The sequence below is a fragment of the Delphinus delphis genome, chromosome 4 (genome assembly GCF_949987515.2).
Source record: "Delphinus delphis chromosome 4, mDelDel1.2, whole genome shotgun sequence".
Taxonomy (NCBI): Eukaryota; Metazoa; Chordata; class Mammalia; order Artiodactyla; family Delphinidae; genus Delphinus; species Delphinus delphis.
In genome coordinates this window covers 44,642,288-44,661,993 of record NC_082686.1, presented here as the reverse complement: position 1 = coordinate 44,661,993, position 19,706 = coordinate 44,642,288, and the positions used below count along the sequence as shown (strand labels likewise).

General features: G+C 33.0%; 1 protein-coding gene across 2 annotated transcripts in view; it reads right to left on the bottom strand.

Moving 5' to 3' along the window:
* The window catches only part of EPHA6 (EPH receptor A6), an 867,569-nt gene that overhangs the window by 847,112 nt on the left and 751 nt on the right, over positions 1–19,706 (bottom strand). The window lies entirely within an intron of this gene.

Sequence of the window (19,706 nt, the reverse complement as noted above, 5' to 3'; positions counted from 1 at the left end):
TTTAAATTCCCAATCTGATAATTCCAACACCCCTGTCATGTCTGGTTCTGATGCTTGCTCTGGCTCTTCAAACTGTGGTTTTTGCAATTGGTATACCTTGTAATTTTTTTTCTTGATAGCTGGACATGTTCTACCCAGCAATGGTTCCTGTGGCTGTTTCTGTTTGTGAGGCTCTGCTCTGGGAAGCTGTAACTCCCTGCATCTGCCTGTCTGTCTTTCCAACCTTGGGGGCAAGCACTTTGCCCTGTGTCCTCCCCTCTCTTACGGATCCAAGAAGAGTTGATTTTTCAGTCTTTTCAGGTTTTTGCTTATTGTTAGAACCAAGTGGTGACTCGCAAGCTCCTTATATGTGAAACTGAATTTTTTTATGCCCAGATAGACTTTTTTAGATTAGCTTCATTCTTTTCTGCCTTTGAAGCACTAATGAAAAACTTTAAATCTGGATGTTGCATTATCTCTCTCTCTCACACACACACACACAAAACCCACAGGTAATATACTCGTTCTGTATTAGAAGTTAAAACAGGAAAAAACTATACTCTCGATTTCAAGATCATGGAAAAAAATGCAGTCAGTGCGCCTTACATTAATACTAACAGTACAAGTAGGGGAGGAACATGGGAATGTGCTGCTCACCAAAAAAATGCACCTTTTGGCTATTTATCAGTAAATCAATAATAAGTATATCAGAATATCACATTGATATTCTGGGTCATTATTACCTTCATATCTTTTTTTAAAATTCTAGAACATTCTTATAAAAATGTAACTTTTTAATGATGAAAAAAAATTCCCTTCACATCACTCACCAAAATAACTAAAAATAATTCTGAAGTTGCTGTATCAGCTAATAAAAGCCGATCAATTAGCCAATATTTATTCCCTACTACATGCTTAATAGGGTGTTAACAAGAGTAGGAAGAAAGATGTTCAAAATTCACCACAAAAATGTATTTATAAAGATAGATTTGGGTTGGACCTGAGTATGAGTATTTTTTCAAAGGCCCCCCATAAGATTTTGATGGACAGCCAGAGTTAAGAACCTCTGGCTTTTAATAATAAAGTACAAACCACTTAGGCAGAGCTGATCAAAGCTCTTCATGTCCTGACCCCTGTCTATTTTTCATCCTTTATCTCCTGCCTCTCTCTTCCTTATAGTCTCTATCTATTCGTAACTATTTACCAGGACCCTGCGAAATGCTATTGTATTTTTTGCCAGGCCCTTGAACCTGTTATTCCATCTATCTGGAATAATTTGTAATCACTAGTCACCTAATGAATAATGACTAGTATTTTAACACTCAGCTCAAGCTTCTCTTCCTATATGAAGTCCTTCTTGATGCCTGAAAGTACATGTGACCACATCTTCCTTCCTTCAAAGCCATTGGTAACCTGTACCTACTTCCATCACCACACTGACAAGAAGTTGTCTCCACCCATTTGACTTTCCCTTCCTATTAGACAAGAAATTCATAAAGAACTACGTTTACTTATATTTGTATCCCTGACAAAGGGCCACTAGTAATATAGTTAATTGTGTTATTTCAAAGATAGTAAACTAGGTTTGATTCCAAAATTTTGTACATAACTTACTAGCTTATGACCTTGAGGAAATTCCTCAGACTCTCTATGAGGTAGCTGTCAAATTCAGTTGTCAAATTGGAATAATATGACTTACTTCCTAGTTTAAAGGAATGAAGCAATGCACAAAAGTCCTTAAAACATAGTAATCAGTAGATAAATATTAACTATTATATTATTGTGACTGTTGTTGTGTGGCCAAGTGTGTGTGTATATATATATATATATATATATATATATAGTATATTCCATTTATAAATTCTCAAAATAAAACTAAATAGGTGTTATTTTTGCTATTATATAGATAATTAAAACAAGGCTAAGACAGTAGCCATTTTCTAAGAAATTAATTTTAATAAGGCATAGGACTGGAATTCAGACCCAGGCTTATTTGATTGTGCAACATTGAACAGAGTAAAAATTAAACAAATATAACGAGATACATATCAAGTATCTTACCAAACTTTAACAGGAAGATATTTCTGCTTTATAGATTACCATTTCCTACCACTACTAAATCCAAGCAGAAATCTCCCCTTAACTCATCTTTAATCTCCTCTTAGAGTTGGAAGGAGAAAAAAAAATTCAGGGTTTTTAGGCTATTACCCCTCTATTCTTGGCAATTCAGAGCAACTCTGGCATCTTGAGCTTTTATTGTCCCTAATATTTCAGAGCTAAGGTATCAATATACCTTCTAAGTATACACTTCCTACTTACTTCTAGCTCTCCCTTCTCATTTTTCTTTTCACTACATTTATTTTTGAACAGAAGAAACCTAGGTTATACATGACTTTCCCTAATTCCATGGCTGTTTGTTTTAATTAGAAAAATCTATGGGCAGAAGACCATGCACAGTCTCCATTATGGTCTTTGTGTAATAGCAATCATTTTTCTACGTTTTTTCCTGTTTAATTCACTAGTAGTCAAGGCCTGGGTATATGCAAAAGTTATGCTCTACATGAACTGAAATACATGTAAACAGTCATCTAACAGGTACAGCAGAGATCTTCCTTAAGATTTTCTATCTTTCTCTCAAGAGTTATTAAGGATGACACTTTTTTGATATTTAAATAAACTTAATTTATACAAATTTATAATTTATGGTTCTCAGATCATGATGTTTTCCAAACATATTTAGTCATAGTCTGTTTCTATTTTGTTATTGGCAGTTTTGAAGGAAAATAATACTTTTAAGTACCTTTCTCAATGCCCTTACAAAGAGGCACATCAGGTTCCAGAAAAATGTTATTAGCTCTCTTAGTCTGGATTAGCTTTCCTAGTCTAGATCTCTTTTACATCCTAACAGATGATGTATTTATTCAATTATATGCAGGGAAACAATACAGTGTGTTGGTTAAGAATGTACGCTTTGGAGCTATAATGTGTAAATCCAAATCCTTACTCTGCATGTTAGTTTCATAGTGCTGCCATAACGAAGTACCACAACTGGGTTAGAACAACAGAAATTTACTGTTTTACGGTTCTGAGAGCTAGAAATCTTAGATCAGGAGGTCAGCAGGGTTGGTTCCTTCTGAGAACCATGAGGTAGAATCTGTTTCATGACTCTGTCCTAGCTTAAGGTTGTTTGCTGGCAATCTGTGGTGTTCCTTGGCTTGTAGATCCATAACTGCAATATCTGCTTTAATCTTCATGTAGCCTTCTCCCTGTGTGCATGTCTATCTCCGAATTTCTCCCTTTTAATCAGTACACCAGTCATATTGGATTAGGGGCCCACCCTACTCCAGTAGGACCTCATCTAAACTAATTACATCTGCAACAACTTCATTTCCCAAAAAGGTCATATTCTTAGGTACCTGAGATTAGGACTTAAACATAGGAATTTGGGGGGGACTCAATTGAATGCATAACACTCTATTACCATTTAACACTGTGACAAGTTACTTAACCTATTTTGTGTCCTAATTTCCTTACCTATAAAACTGAGATAAAAATGATTAACTTTATGGGTTGTTGTAAAGATTACACAACTGAATACATTGAAGTACTTAGAATGGTGCCTAGAAAGGAGTAATCACTCAAAAACTCAGAATTTATACTGCATTTGAACAGCTATTTCCGGAAAAATGTCCCATAGAAATGTAATTATTTTGAAATGAAACACTAGCAATCTTAAAATCCAAACCCCTTAAAACATCATTTACTATATATTTTTAAAATATAACATTTAGAGGTATATCAATTTTGTTTCTATAGTTTAGGAATTGGTTTATTTTTAAAAGCACAATAATTGTGTACGGAAGTTGGATCAATATTGGACACAATATTTTGTGTCACAAATTTTCTCATGTTAGCCAGGCACACAGTAATGACCAGAATATTGTACAGTATTTTGAATGCACTGAAATTTTGTGTAAGCCACTTGGTAAAAGTCAAATTTCTTGTAAAGAAAAGGTTAGTTCAGGCCATCTATATTGTTTCCTTATCTTCTATACTGCAGGATAAGAGTTTTATCATAACAAGGGATATTTCAAATTGTACTTGAGTAAAAGCAAATATATGCTATCCTTTCGGGAGACTGGCTTCATGATTCTATTATAATATGTCTCCTAAATTGCTAATACTCTATTGAGGGTAGTAGTAATATGATGCCTAACTCCTCTGGGCTGAACTGGGAGACACTATGGACTCTAATTATAAAAAGTCATATTCATTTCATAATTGAGTTTTTAGTGTAAGGGCTGAAATTCTAAAAGAAATTATTTGGATGATTATATTATACTATCAGTGATTAGACATGTGCTAGGTTTTGGCCACCCATTATCCATTCCACTTGTTTTAGTGACAGAATTTTTAAGGAATTCCTTGTCCCCCACAGTGTCCAGTCACGGTAAGGTTGTCAATCAAGGCGTCCTACTCTTTCTATGATGCAGGGGCTCATGACCCAATGTAGGCCATTCACACTCCCTCTTGCAGAACTGATATTTTTAGCTGAGTAATACAATTATAGGGAAAAAAGGGTTGAAATCAATTCAGCCCAATGAGACTGATGATTAATTCCTGATGTCTAGATCCCAGGTGCTGCCCTGATTCTTATCCTTTGCTAAAGTTGGTTCTCTAGGAGTCTCTTCAGTTCTGTGGAATCATCTTATCCAAAGTCTTATAAATCCAACATTTATATTATAAATCCAATTTTTATTTATAAGATATCAAATTCCTTATAAATTTCTTTTCTGCTTATTTTAGCTAGCTTTAATCCCTATTTGCTTCAATGGATAAAGATAGGGATCCCTAAGTCAGGGTTTCTCAAACCATCTGCATCTACATTTAGCAGAGTGTTTATTAAAAATGAACAGTCCTAAACCCTATCTTTAACACACTAAATCCAACTCTTTGGTAGTGGGGCTCAGCAATCTGTCATTTGAAAAAGTTCTTCAGCAGTTCTTATAGACATTAAGACTTGATAGTTGCTATGCTAGATCTGAATTGAGGGAAAATCAAAAGTAGTCCAAAAGGAGGAGTCTCCGGGGCTGAAGACTCAAACTGTACAGCTTCTCATTAGATACTTAAATTGTCATTATTGCTCATTAATCAAGACTGCTTGTACAGTGCCTAACAAGCAGTTTAAACATCTGGACGAATTAGTAAACAAACAAATGATAAACATACAAGCAAAAGCACACAGTAATGGGCCTTACAACCACAAAAATAATAAATATAAAGAAAATGGGAGTAAAAATGGCATATTACTTAAAGTCATAACTATTAAATGCTAATTTTAAAAAGTTGTATAATCCAGTAAAAGAAATCCTCCTTTATAAATAATTTTCCAAAAAAATCTTCTATTCTTTTAAAACAGATTATCAATATTTATAAGTAATATAGGTTAAGTGTTTTAGAAATTTCTCTAGACATTAATGTAGAGGAACAATATTTAAATTCAATACCTTTGCATTTTTAATATTCTAGGAGTTGCCTGAAATTCTCCTTCTCATTTAGAAAGTACACTGATCTAACAGGCTTAAGGCCTGCTTTCTTTTTCCTTTGTGGTTACTAATTTGCTCTATCAGCTTTGCCAAGTAACTTAACGTCCATATAAATTCCATTAGTAAAATAAGTGCAGTAATTTATGGTGCTTACTTACTTTGGAAAGGTGGAATAAAAAGATAAAGTGGTAGAATTAAATTAATATACACAGTTGAAAAGCATTCGGTCTTTTTCTTCATTTTTCCTACTATGTCAAATCCTCCATCAACTGAAGATACATTTTTACAGGTGTATTAATGGGAGAGACTGCTGAGTACAAAACATTTTTGAGTTTTTCAGAGAAACATCCTCTTTAAGTACAAAGATGCTATCCATTTATTTTGAACTTAAATTAGAACTGATTTCTATTCTTGTTTTTCTGAAGTATAACAGAGTTTGATAAAATGTTGGAGGTGAAGATAGGGGAAATGGTTAACATCGCAGTCAAGCGAACAATTTCAAATAGAACAACAGACACCATCATTTTTAAACCATACTCTTGGCTACTCTAAACAAATCCCAGAATCTCCATCAGACTGCTCCTATTGCAAAGGCTTCCTTCCTTGTTCTCCTATCATCTCTCTTATGTGCTCTCTCAGTAGCAAAACAAGTTTTTCCACCATCTCACATTGAGGGATTTGGGACTCCTGTTGATGCACATGCCCTCATTGAAGAAATTTTTACAAATAAAGGAAGTTAGGTCTCTATGAAGATGTTCCTATCTGGGGGCATTGACTTTGATGCCAATTCTTCAGTTTGATAAATAAGGCTGAAATGAAAAGTCCTGTATATAAATTTTGGCCTGTCTTTATCCATGCATTCCCCTAGAATTTAAATTCATAAAAGTGGAATTAATAATCTAAGTATATGAATATTTTTCAACTTTCTGCTTAACTGCTTTCTAGAACATTTTACATCTTCAAAAGAAATGTTTGTTGTCATAGCACACTCTGAGGCATGATATATATTAACCTGAAGCCATAACACATCTAGAAAATACAGTTAAATAGGATGTGCAAAGAGTCTCTACACATTAAAAAAACTAAAAAATAACTGAGAAAAAGATTAATAGACATCACTCCATAAAATTATAAACTCTTCCAAAAAGATTAAGTGTTGAGAAATAATCACTGAGGAAGGAAAGTTCCTTGATTTCAGCTAGATATTCAGCCTAAATTCTTACTCAAATTCTCAACCCCCTTTCAACTTTTTTCTAGCTTTTCCACTCAAGGAGTTTTTCCAAGCTACACAATATTGGAAGATTGTGTATGTATGTGGATCCAGCATAATGTCACACCTGCAGTAGAGCCACGTGCAAACGCTTTTTTGTCATCCTCATTCCATGTGGTAAATGTTCCTATAACTTGAGCCTACCTTTCCTCCCCCTCTTCTACCTACCTATAACTAGGTAGGTATCAGCCATTCTTGTTCATGTGAATATTAGATAAGTGAATTTGGGAGGATTTAGATTAAAATTGGAAGGTAAGAAACCCCACTTCAGCATAAGTTACATTAGTTACAACTGACCTTTTGTCAGGTAGCTTATCGTTTGTATATAAAGCACTATTAGAGTGACTGGTAAATGGGCATTTATTCCCCAACTGCCTATTGTTCAATGTGTGCATGTCATCAGAAGCAAATATTAGAGGGGAAAAACGATAAGTGGAAAAATTTGGAGGCTGAAGTCAATCTTGATATACAAACAGTAATAAACATAATTAAAGGTAACTTGGGGGAATACTTGGCATTAACATGACATATGTAAGTAGTATATAAAGAACTTACACATAAAAGAAAATCATAATCATTCCAATTTAAGACTAGCTAAAGAAGATAAATTTAAAATAGTCCATTTGCATGAAATATTCCCTAATTTTGCATTAGAAGAGAATTAAGTCCAAAATTTTTATAAGAAATTGAGAGCAACTGACTGAACAGGATAATCTTGGACCTGGACAATAAGTGTATCAGAGACAAGTATATTAAAAAGAAAATTTATGGCTTTCTCCTTAGTTATATAGATACTATTTAAGCTTCCTACACTCTGGTGCCACATTAGAAGCAGAACTTCCAACCAAGCTAGTGTGCATTTGGAGGATGGGATCTATTCCATAATAAATGTGGCATATGTGTGGTGGGATGTACTTAAAATCATAATGTTTTACAATTAAGATATCAAACCTCAAAAAATATCCTCAATCTAGTAAAGCCTGACAACAACTCAGATTCTCACAGCCCAGGCAAATCATCTGCTGGAGGAGAAAATACTTTAAAGACTTATGATACATACTCTAGCACAGAATTAAAATAATTTTTATGACATGGCAATACATGACCATATTCTAGGTATTGTGTAATGATTAAAGGAGAAGAAATATTAATCCAATCATAATATACCTTTATAAAGATATTTATTTTCATAAGTTAGAAATAACGCCTGCACTAGGGTATTGAAATAATGATCAGGGCAACAACAACAAACCTAGATGCTCACAAAGAGATGAGTAATTCATTAGGCTTTTTAGCAGATTTGTAATTTTTCAATTAATTATTTAAAGTCCAGCTTGTCAAAAGATCTGCAATTATTTCAATTATTATTTTAAATATATCTCTATGTTGAAGGACAGATGAGAACCATAAAATGTTGGATTTGAAAATAAGAATATTATTGTAATTTAGAAACTAAATTGACAGTTTTCAGTGCTTTTTGACATTATAAATGTACAAATCTAAATGTCAACCGCTAATCATGGATAATCTGCCATTGATTTTTCTCTGTTTAAAAATACCAAATTCTGGCAGCAATTTCTATGTTCTTCTACAGGCACATTTCTCAAATATAAAATACAGGATCTATCAAAGAGTAATTTATCTAATTTCTCAACATAAATGTTAAAGAATACTAGCAATTTCAAAGTTATGAAACACCTCTAAAAACCAATATTTAATAGAGGTAGGGAAGAGAATCACAATAAAACAAGAATGGTAAGAGATGGCAAGAAACTAGAGAAACATTTTTAATCTTTAAATTGCATATAGTGTAAATCATACAGATTTTACAATTTTACCATCATCTAGATATAATCAGTAGAGAAAACCACATACAATCCATTAAAATCAAGATTTTGTGTTGTTATAGTTTTTGTGCTGTTTAAAAGCAGCCACCATCATCAAACACACTATTTCTTAAAGAATATGATAAAACTTTTAATGAAAAAGCCAAGTGGTGCCATTTACTTAAAAACTCTATATATGGAATCTATTAAAAAAAATGGTTATGAAGAACTTAGGGGCAGGACAGGAATAAAGACGCAGACGTTGAGAATGGACTTGAGGACACGGGGAGGGGGAAGGGTAAGCTGGGACGAAGTGAGAGAGTGGCATGCACATATATACGCTACCAAATGTAAAATTGATGGCTAGTGGGAAGCAGCCGCATAGCACAGGGAGATCAGCTGGGTGATTCGTGACCACCTAGAGGGGTGGGATAGGGAGGGTGGGAGGCAGATGCAAGAGGGAGGAGATATGGGTATATATGTATATGTATAGCTGATTCAATTTGTTATAAGGCAGAAACTAACACCCCACTGTAAAGCAATTATACTCCAATAAAGATGTTAAAAAAAAAAAAACTATGTTCAATCTAAGATATTATTCACTTGGATTTTATTTTTACCTATACAGAGAGTAAGTTTTAATCTTCAAGTGCACAATAACTAATTCAAGGTAGCTTAAAAATTGAAGTTTCCAGAGGAGTCACTTGTTTTAATTCTCTTATTGCTTATATATATTTATGATGATGAATCCTGATAAATGTGAGACTCATTTTCATTTTCCATATGTAACCCAAGATTCTTTTTTGTTTATAATTTTTAAAATTGTTTCCCTTTCTCTTTGCTATATTGCTAGTATTTAACTGTTAAGTATATCTCTTCAACTTTACAACGTTGTTCTTAATGTCAGGGGCCAGATCCTATTTCATTTCTAGCAGGCACACAAAGTCAGTGCCAATATAGGGTCATGGTCAACATACTGAATGAATATTTTTTCTCAATGTCTCCATATACTAATTCATAGATCAGTGAAAATGGTACTTTTACCTTTTCATCTCTGTAAACAATAGTTCATAGATGTGAACTTATCTATGGAACAGCTAAATCCATATTGCTTTGTCAATTATTCAATGACATATAAATAGCCTCATTAGTTAAATCTTAAGCTCTCAGAAGTCCAGGGCAAAGTGACCCATCTTTAAGTTTCCTGTTCCCAGCACAGTGAAAAAACACAGTAGGTATCAACAGATTTCATTTAAAACTTGGATGAATATATACTTAATTTTGAACTAATTTGAGAATTCTAGGAAAATATATACAAATAAACCATACAGATTAAGAACTGAAGTGTCTATATATAAGTAATAAAAATAAAAATGAACAAAAACCCAAAGATAACTATATCTATATTACAATGGAAAAGTATTTCAGAACTTTATCGCAGAAACAGGATAAAAATTTCATCTGATTTTAAGGCTTCATAAATTCAGGGAAATTTTTCATTTAGCTTTAACAAGTACTTAAAACTCTAGAATACTAAACTTTAAAATAAATTCTTAAATTTTACTTTTGCTTTACTAGGTAATAGAGCTCTTGAAAAATCTAAAAAAACAGTGCATATATATATGCATGGATTTTTGGTCATAAACTAGTGAATATCATAAAGGTTCTTACACATGGAATTTTAAATAAACAAACTACCTGCTATTTTAATAACTGGGGTGAACTCTAGTTTTCTAAACTATAAAATGAAGTTATTATACTATAACACTTTAAGACAGTAAGTTATTATAATATAGGTACAATTTTTGCTCTAATATAGTATCATAAAAATAAAATTGGAGCATGTTATTTTTCACTTATTTTAAAACATGCTAAGCAATACGTTATACCAACAATATGCACTTCTGAAATTCTGTTTCTTTTTCAGATAGAAGTTAGGATCTCTTTCTGACTGCTCCCTCATTAAATTGAACATGTAAAACAGCCAAGGAAACAGGGTAGTTTCCTCATTAAATGTTCTAGTGTTATGAAATTGTTGTGGCTACTGCAGTCTTGGGGTTTTTTGTTGTTGTTGATCAGACATTATAATTGTTAACAAGTGGACTAATGCATAGATTTTATTTAATTTTAGAAACTGACAAAAGTCTTATGATTTTGTGCAATGCTGTTAGTTTGCTCAACTCTTTCCTGTCACACATAATGGCAACTACTAATTATTTTCACTTGCATTCACAGTTTAAATGTTGTCTAAGTATACTTTAAATCCAGAAGGAGAGTGAAAGGAAATTTTCAGGATTTTTTTTTTTAAAGAGATTTAGCTAACGTTGTCTGTCATCAGGACATTTCTATACTTGCAGAGATAAGGCTCTAACCCACAATATTGTTATATATATATATATATATATATATATATATATAACAAGAGAGACTTCTTAACCAATTAGGTTCATTTTAAAAATAGTACCATAATTCAGTTTTTTTCTCTCCCTATTTTTCTTTCATTTTGCATGTTTATAGCTACTTAGCTACTGTATTATATTTTAAAATAAACTTCAGTTGTCTTAGATATCAATTTTTAGAATAACATTCATTGGCCACTACATAGTTTAATTTTCTAATTAAATGTTTAATTTTAATTATTTTTAGCAATATTAAAGTATCATAGTAATATAAGGAACAAATTTCTTCCTTTAAAAGTAAAAATTATGGGCTTCCCTGGTGGCGCAGTGGTTGAGAGTCCCCCTGCCGATGCAGGGGACACGGGTTCGTGCCCCGGTCTGGGAGGATCCCACATGCCGCGGAGCGGCTGGGCCCGTGGGCCATGGCCGCTGAGCCTGCGCGTCCGAGCCTGTGCTCCGCGGCGGGAGAGGCCGCAGCGGTGAGAGGTCCGCGTACCGCAAAAAAAAAAAAAAAGTAAAAATTAAGGTGATATTGAGATATATTTTAACTCATATTTGGAGGCAATCATTTTAATTAGTTTTAGATAATTCTTATTTGGAATACATATTAATGTAATACCTTTTTATTTCCTAGTCATCAAAGGTAGGAAAGTTTTCATATATTGATTTTCTTAAATCATGTGTAAGTACTTTTCCTTATTCTATACATTATATTCTATGTATTATACAAGAATGTGTTTCTCTTTGCAAGGCTCATGTACCACCAATATGAGTATTATAATAATAATCTGAAAGAATACATAATTATCCTACTGTTATGTTATTAGTAAGTTAACATAAGTAAATAAATTACGTACATAAATATCCCATATATCCACAGATACCTAACATTGTAAGAATAATACATAACTAATTCTACCTCCTGAACATTCAGTTTCTAAGGAGATGTTATATCTTCTATGATCAAAAAGTTAAGTACAACTTTACAACTGAAGTTATAAAATGAAATAGAAGGAATAGGGGTGATTTTTCATTTATATCCAGCAAGTTCAGATCATCAAACAGGCCAACAGCTAGAGGACACAGCAGTATCCTGGGAAAGTAGCTGAATCTATTTTTCAGTACATGGACTGAAAATACATACTTTCATCCCAGTTCCCACTCCAAAGCTTAATTAAAAGGTATGCTTGCTGCTATCTGAAACTGGAAACTAGCTTCTTCACCACTAACCATAGTTTTTAATAATAAATCCACCTTAAATAAACACACCATAAAAAGCTCGTCTAACATCCTTCAAACAAAATCTCCCTCTACCTGTCAGTCCATGGAAAGCCATTACAGATGTGAAATATTTATATTTTCTACGCATGGTTGTATTTTTAAATGCGTATTTATGTTTACTTTTCATGTAATTAAATAGAATATATACCCACCCATAAAACTAATATTAGAAGATCCTTGTGAAGCAATTTTACAAATAAACCACATGAAAGTGTTAGTAGTATTACTTTAGCCCCTTCCTTCTCTCCCTCATGATCTCATTTACTGTAAAATTCTTCAGCTCATAAAAATCATCAAGTAATTAAAGAGTAAATATCAATTACTCAAGGATATATAACATCAACAGAGAAGACTGATTTTCTAAGGAACAGAGATTGTATGATAATCACTGTTGTAGACTTAGAACCTAGCATAATGCCTGACACAGGGAGATTCTTAATATGTGACTGTTGAGTGACTTATTTTTTTAACTTTGAGATAAACTGTAATGAAATAATAGAAATTCTTTCAAATAAGTGGTACATAAATATAATGAGAATTGAGCAACAGTACTTGTTACATGTTACCATATAACAAATGTGTTTTTAAAGTTTTTCTAATTAATTTTGGATCTAATTTTAAGACAACAGAAAATTTTCCTGCCAGACTTGGAAAGAGACTGGAAACCCTTCACTGGATCATATATTCTGGGAGGGAAAGTTCTCCTTGAATTCTTATATATGGTAAGTACACTGCCTATCAAATAGTAGGCCTCTAATAAATATCTGTTTGAAGAACGAATGTTTTCACTCAGTTCTAGAATATTTATCATTGAAAAACAAAATTGTATATCCCATAAGAAGTCAATGTTTACTGAAAGGAAATCACTATAAAATATCAATAGTAGGGCTTCCCTGGTGGCGCAGTGGTTGAGAGTCCGCCTGCCAATGCAGGGGACACAGGTTCTTGCCCCAGTCCGGGAAGATCCCACATGCCGCGGAGCGGCTGGGCCCGTGAGCCATGGCCGCTGAGCCTCCGCGTCCAGAGCCTGTGCTCCGCAACGGGAGAGGCCACAACAGTGAGAGGCCCGCATAACGCAAAAAAAAATATATATATATATCAATAGTATTCTCCAGAACATTCTAAGCACTAAAGTAAAATATAAGATTTACTATGTTTGAATATTTATATTTAAGAATATTTAGAAATGTTTAAATGAAGCATTTCCAGAGTATGAATTTTCTAAATATATACAAAGTATATATGACTAAGTTAGGAATTTTTATGATTCTCTCTATTTAATGATTACATTCATAAATTATTATTATAATGCAACTCATTGTAATGAATAATAACTGGTTAGGGAAATTTTTTAAATTACATGCAATATACTGTTGTTTAGTGGAGAGCCTAATAGTTTCTTCCCTCATCTTAAGATCTCATTTTCTGGATCTCTTATAGGCTTTCTGAACGTGTATTTGTTTCTCTTCATTGAAACAAAATGCAGAGATAAAAGAAGACTAATAGAAAATATGTGAAACACGCTTATTTGCTATCTAGTATCACTTACATTTTTGTTTTCAGTAACAGTAATCTGATCATAACAAAGATGAACAAAATTGGTGCATAAGCCAAACTTCCAAATATTGCTCTATATTTTAATAGACTCTGTTGGATTACCATATTGCTTTGTGAAGATGTCTCCGCCCATGTGTGCCATTATCCACTCTGACTAAAAACAACTATATATGGAAAGTTGTCATGTCAAAAATGCATTAAAAAATTTCATTTGTTGATCCAATATGAGTGTACAATGTTATGTACAATGGTTTGACAATGGTTTGAAATAGTAAAACTGTTAAGATTATATTTTAAATCATAGTCTGAGCTAAATAGAGTGGAAAGTGGGCCTCACTCCACCCTTCCTATACTCTGTCAATTATCAATTATTATAAGCAAGGTCATTTTTACGGGGAGTAATGGAAAATTTTTTCAGCCCTTTGGAAAAGAAGTGATATAAATGTTGAATATCTACATTTATTTTTCTGTAATGATAAGATGATCTCATAATCCTAACTCCAAAATGTATCTCAAATCCATCTTCTTCTCCCCATCTCACTACCACCACTCTAGCCAGGCCACCATACCCCACCCCCCAGGTAACTTCAACAGACTCCTAATTCTACTCTTGCCATCTTCCAATCATCTCTTTACTCACTAGCCATAACACTCTTAAAATGAAAAATGGTTAAAATCTCTCAATAGCTTCCCATTTTACCTAGGATAATATTAAAACCCAGTTCCTTTCCATGGCTTGTTTTCTTCTCTGTGGTATCTGGTTCCTCACTATCTTTCAAACCTTACTTTGTGCTAAATCTCTTCCTTGCTCAGTAAGGTCCAGTCACACTGGACTTATTTCTTCAAACGTGTCAAGCTCATTTCCCTTCAAGGTCGCTGACCAGGTAATTCCCTTTACCTAGAATGCACTTCTTCCCATTCTGTACAATTAGCTCTTTCTCATCCTTGAGAATGTGGCTTATATGTCACCTCCCAGATAGGCCTTTCCAACCATCACATTTAAAATAGCAGGTCCCTCCTTTTATTTGCTCTGTGCCTGTATTCTTTCCTGCACAGCATATAGTTTCATTTACTTAAATATTTTTTTGTCAGTCTCCCTTACTAGAAAGTAAATTCCATGAGGGCATTTATAAAGTCTGCCTTACTTACTCTTTTTCTCTTCATCATCTAAATATTAAACTCAAAAACACAGTACTCAATAAAATAAGGCAAAAGTTGAGGTAATATAATTTCCATTTTTTAAAGAACTAATGTCAGTCTAATGAAATTGCAAGTTGATCAGAACACTATAGATGTAGTATATTAAATTATGTTGCACAATTTTTATATGTATGATATAATATATATAATATTTATTTTAAAATAACACTGTGGATGTATAAACAACTTTTTTTTTTTTTTTCCGGTACACGGGCCTCTCACTGTTGTGGCCTCTCCCGTTGCGGAGCACAGGCTCTGGACACGCAGGCTCAGCGGCCATGGCTCACGGGCCCAGCCGCTCCGCAGCATGTGGGATCTTCCCGGACTGGGGCACGAACCCGTGTCCCCTGCATTGGCAGGCGGACTCTCAACCACTGCGCCACCAGGGAAGCCCTGTATAAACAATTTAATTCTTCTGTACAAATTTAGTTTGATTACATGATTGACAAAGTACACTGAACAAAGTCAATCCCTTTTCATTACTTAACTATATATATGTACTGATCTCCACCATATTTATACTCCCAAGAAATGTTGAGTCAAGAGCACAATGAAGAAACTTCTATTACTTTGGGGGTTCAGTTGACTATGTACACTGTAAAATAAGATCTGTTCTCTCGCCATTTAGGACAGATGAAATATATAGTCAGAAGTACTCATGTGTGTGAAAAGAAAAGAATGAAAGAGAAAGATTGAGATATGGTGCTTGTCATAGGGAAAGAGCATTGGTGGAAGGAAATACAAGAAATCTATGATGCCTTTTGCACTTAAGTTATTTATACCAGCAGTGATTAGTGAAGAAGGGAATTTCAACTCTAGTATTTTTCTCAATATTTAATTTTGTAACATAAAAGTAATACAAATTCCTTATTAGAAAAGTCGAAAATATTAAAAATGTAAAATGATGTTATTTAACCACTAATTTTAGATATATATTTTCCCCTTGGGAATATCTCAATTAAAACTGCTTTATTCATGTTATTCCTAGTTTGAAGAAGAGATCCTTAAAGAACGCTGTATAATTTTTGTGTAAGAAAAAATTTTTAGACAGCGTTATCCCAAACCCAGAGCAAAAAACATTTAGGTGATCAATGCATATCAATGATATTTTATATTTCTATTTTAAACACTAATCATAATGACTAATTACACAATGGCTTATTTCAATTTGTAAATGCATAATAAAATTGCATTCTAGGTTGTTTTTATACTTATGGTAAATAAGAAAACATGAGATTACAATCTGCACCTTTACAACTATAGTTTATTGCTGAAAATAAATTTTATATAAGTGAAAGGTCTTTTAGAAATATTCTTTATAAATCATTCAGTTTTCCTTATTTAACACAACGTTAAATATTTTCAGTAAAGTTCACTCTTGACCTTTCCGAAAATATTTCAATTCCTCCCCTTCAATAAATATTAGAACAACAGACTTATAGTTTGTGAACAACACTTATGGAAGTTCAACTAATTTGGGGCTATGAATTTTATTAAGCAGATATTTTTCTGCTCACCTATGTTCACCTGTATTTACACACAATTTAGTGTATTTTACACTCAATTCATTCAAATTAATAAATTCAATGAAACTAATGATTCAGACTACTGTTTTCCTTGTTTATTTCATTTGTCACTGAATTTCCTGGGTGGAGGAGAAAGATCAATTCACACAATCTTGGTAGTAAAATGAGCTCTCTAGACTCTCATATTCAAACCATATTTTGATTTAATATATTATTTGAGTATTGATTATTTTGGGAAACATGAGTCACACCCTGAGAGATGCATCAACTCTTAGACTAAAGCAGAGTAATCTCTGAATTAATGGATCCCTGGTGGCTACTAACCACTGTTATTGATACACCTGGTTACTTACATATGAAACAAGATTGTATTTTATATTCTCCTAAGTATCCTACAAGTACGGAAATAAAAGTTTACATACATTAAGAGGGTAAAATCTGTTATTTTTACATAAAAATTACCAACACGAAATAAATACTATGGTTTTAAATAGAGGGAAAACTAATGGAATAAGAGAAATCTGAGTACAAATCACGCTTTCACTTACTTAATCAGATGAAGTGATCTAGGAAGCAACTCTACTTTTTGATGGATTCAAGGAGGTTTGGGTAACAGGAAAAGAGAGTCAAACTGATTTGTCTTTATAGTGCAGAGCTTCACAGCAGTTAAAAAAACAAGAGAAGAGATGCTTCCTGTACTCAAGTTACTCTTAGCACCATCTTAAGCACCAGGTTAAAAATGAGGTAGTTCACTTTTTTGATAGTTTTACTATGCCTACGTATGGAAAACTAGGAAATGGGAAGAGGGTGACTCCTTCATTCAACCATGAAAGATTTTATATGATTTGGTAAAAATAGATAAATAACATTAAAAAGTTTACCTTGTGAATATCCTTAATGAGAAGGCAAATTAAATAAAAATGAAATTTTACCCTCCATAACAAATTTTAAAAATAAAACATGAATTCCATTAGCTCTTAGGATGAAAAGTTACTAGGAAAATGAATACGATATCCTTAAAATTAACTATTCATCATATTACTGATGTTTATTATTATGTGTAAAATCTGATTTATATTTTACATTAGTATTTCTATATTGTGTACATACTATAATAATTCTGTAATACCTCATGTTTTCAATGTTTACAAATTGGTAAGATATGTTGATTCATGTCATCTATTTATGAAGCTACAAATAAGAAAATATCCCCCAAGTGTTCATAAAAATAACATTTTGAAGTTCCACATTTTATTAACTATTAGCATGATGATTTCAGTATTCGAAAATTATCTCTAAGTATTATTAGGCATAATTTCTAATCACTATGACTTTAGGCTGTAAAAAGCATTTTATGAGGAATCATTTGTGTCTGATGAAAAAAATCTGAGCATATTTTCTCTATAATCTTCTGTTGAAGAACTCCTCTAAATTTTACCCAACTTAGCCTTTAGGCACTATATTAGCCAAGTGTAATGCATAGCCTGTGTTTTCAGTATGTTAGTGCAAGTTCAAATTAAGAGTTTTAGGAGACTACCTTTACTTATCTTATTTAATTGTTGGGTAAACTGAGTAATACTAACACTGTTAAGCTAACTTATAAAAACACACATAAATTACATATAATTGGTAAATATTTTAGTTAAAATGTCTTTTAAAAGTATGAGAAAGTCATTAAAATAGATAAAAATTACTGCAAAATGTTAACAAACAACTTCTCTATGTCCTTAAATTTAATATGAATAGCTGAAATGTCATATTTTAACATTTGACGCATTTTGGTAGAATGGCACTTTAGTCATGTGAAGAGTGTAACATGTGTTTTATTTATGTTGGTATCCTCAGGGCCTTGGATGGTTACCAGCACTTAATGAAAAAATATATGTTGTTTTAGGGAAACGATTGCAAGGAAATAACTGTTAAAATATCTCTAGTAAACTTTACTTCAAAGTATACATCTCTTTAGTAGCCCTAGACACATTTGGTACAACATAAATGTCTGATCTTCCAATTATTAAAAATTTCCTCTCTCCTTTCAATGAAAAGGTCAAATAATTACGTTATTTTTAACAATCTTCTATTTTCAGAGGTAGATTAAGTAACTACCCCTTTGATATTTAATGCCAATTTTCCTTGAAAACAAATAAGGGATGTGTTTGAAGGTATACACCGCCATAGGAGAGTATGGCACTATAGGTGGTACTCATATGATACATCCTCACAGGCATGATGGTTGTGTAGGATTTTCAAATTGACATATGCATTTGTGATTGCAATTTGGCAGGTCAAAAAAAAAAAGAGAAAGAATTAGAAAAACATGTCAAAAGTACCAGTTGTATAAATGAGAACAACTGAATACTGATTCTGAATAATTCTAACAAATTGGTCATACATGTTGATAACAAAGAAGAAGGCTGTGTTGTTTTGCCTTCTCTCTCAACCTTCTCACCCTCGCAAAAACAGTGCACACTTTCATGTCATCTGACCTCCATTTATATACCTGCAAATTATTTCGAAGCCTTATATGTTGAATGGTAACTATAATTGAAGTTGTATATTTGAAGTATTTGTAAAAGTGTGACATAACAGGTAACATTGGTAGTCATCACAGTGCCAGTGAGAGCATCAAGCCAGGTACATGCTGGAAAACTTTTACGGTTGTTCATCTCTTAGTCTAGGAGGATTTAGATTATGCAGGTGATGTTTTTTATAGATCCTTAAATATTCATAGCAGAAATCCAATGAGATATGTCTCATAAAGATTGTTGGATAGAAGGCAAGAAAATGTTCAAAAATTCTCAGTGCTTTCCATTCAGTAAACCACACTTTCACTTTTCACACACTATTCATCTTCACTTTACCACTTTACCTGACTTTATAAATAGGATATTCACAAATTGTTAATTCACACCTAACACTTATCCCCCCGGCCCCTTTGGGCATCTGGGCTAGAAATAATTCAGAATAATTTCCAACAAGTCTACGTTCGGTCTGGATGGGGTAAAGGGGTTGCAGCTGGGCGAGGGCGGCTTAGTTTACCGAAGGCAAAAGGCTAGTATTTGGCCAGAGGCTACAGCGAGAGCGATCTGCTTTCTTGAAGGCATGTGGGAGATACCTACATG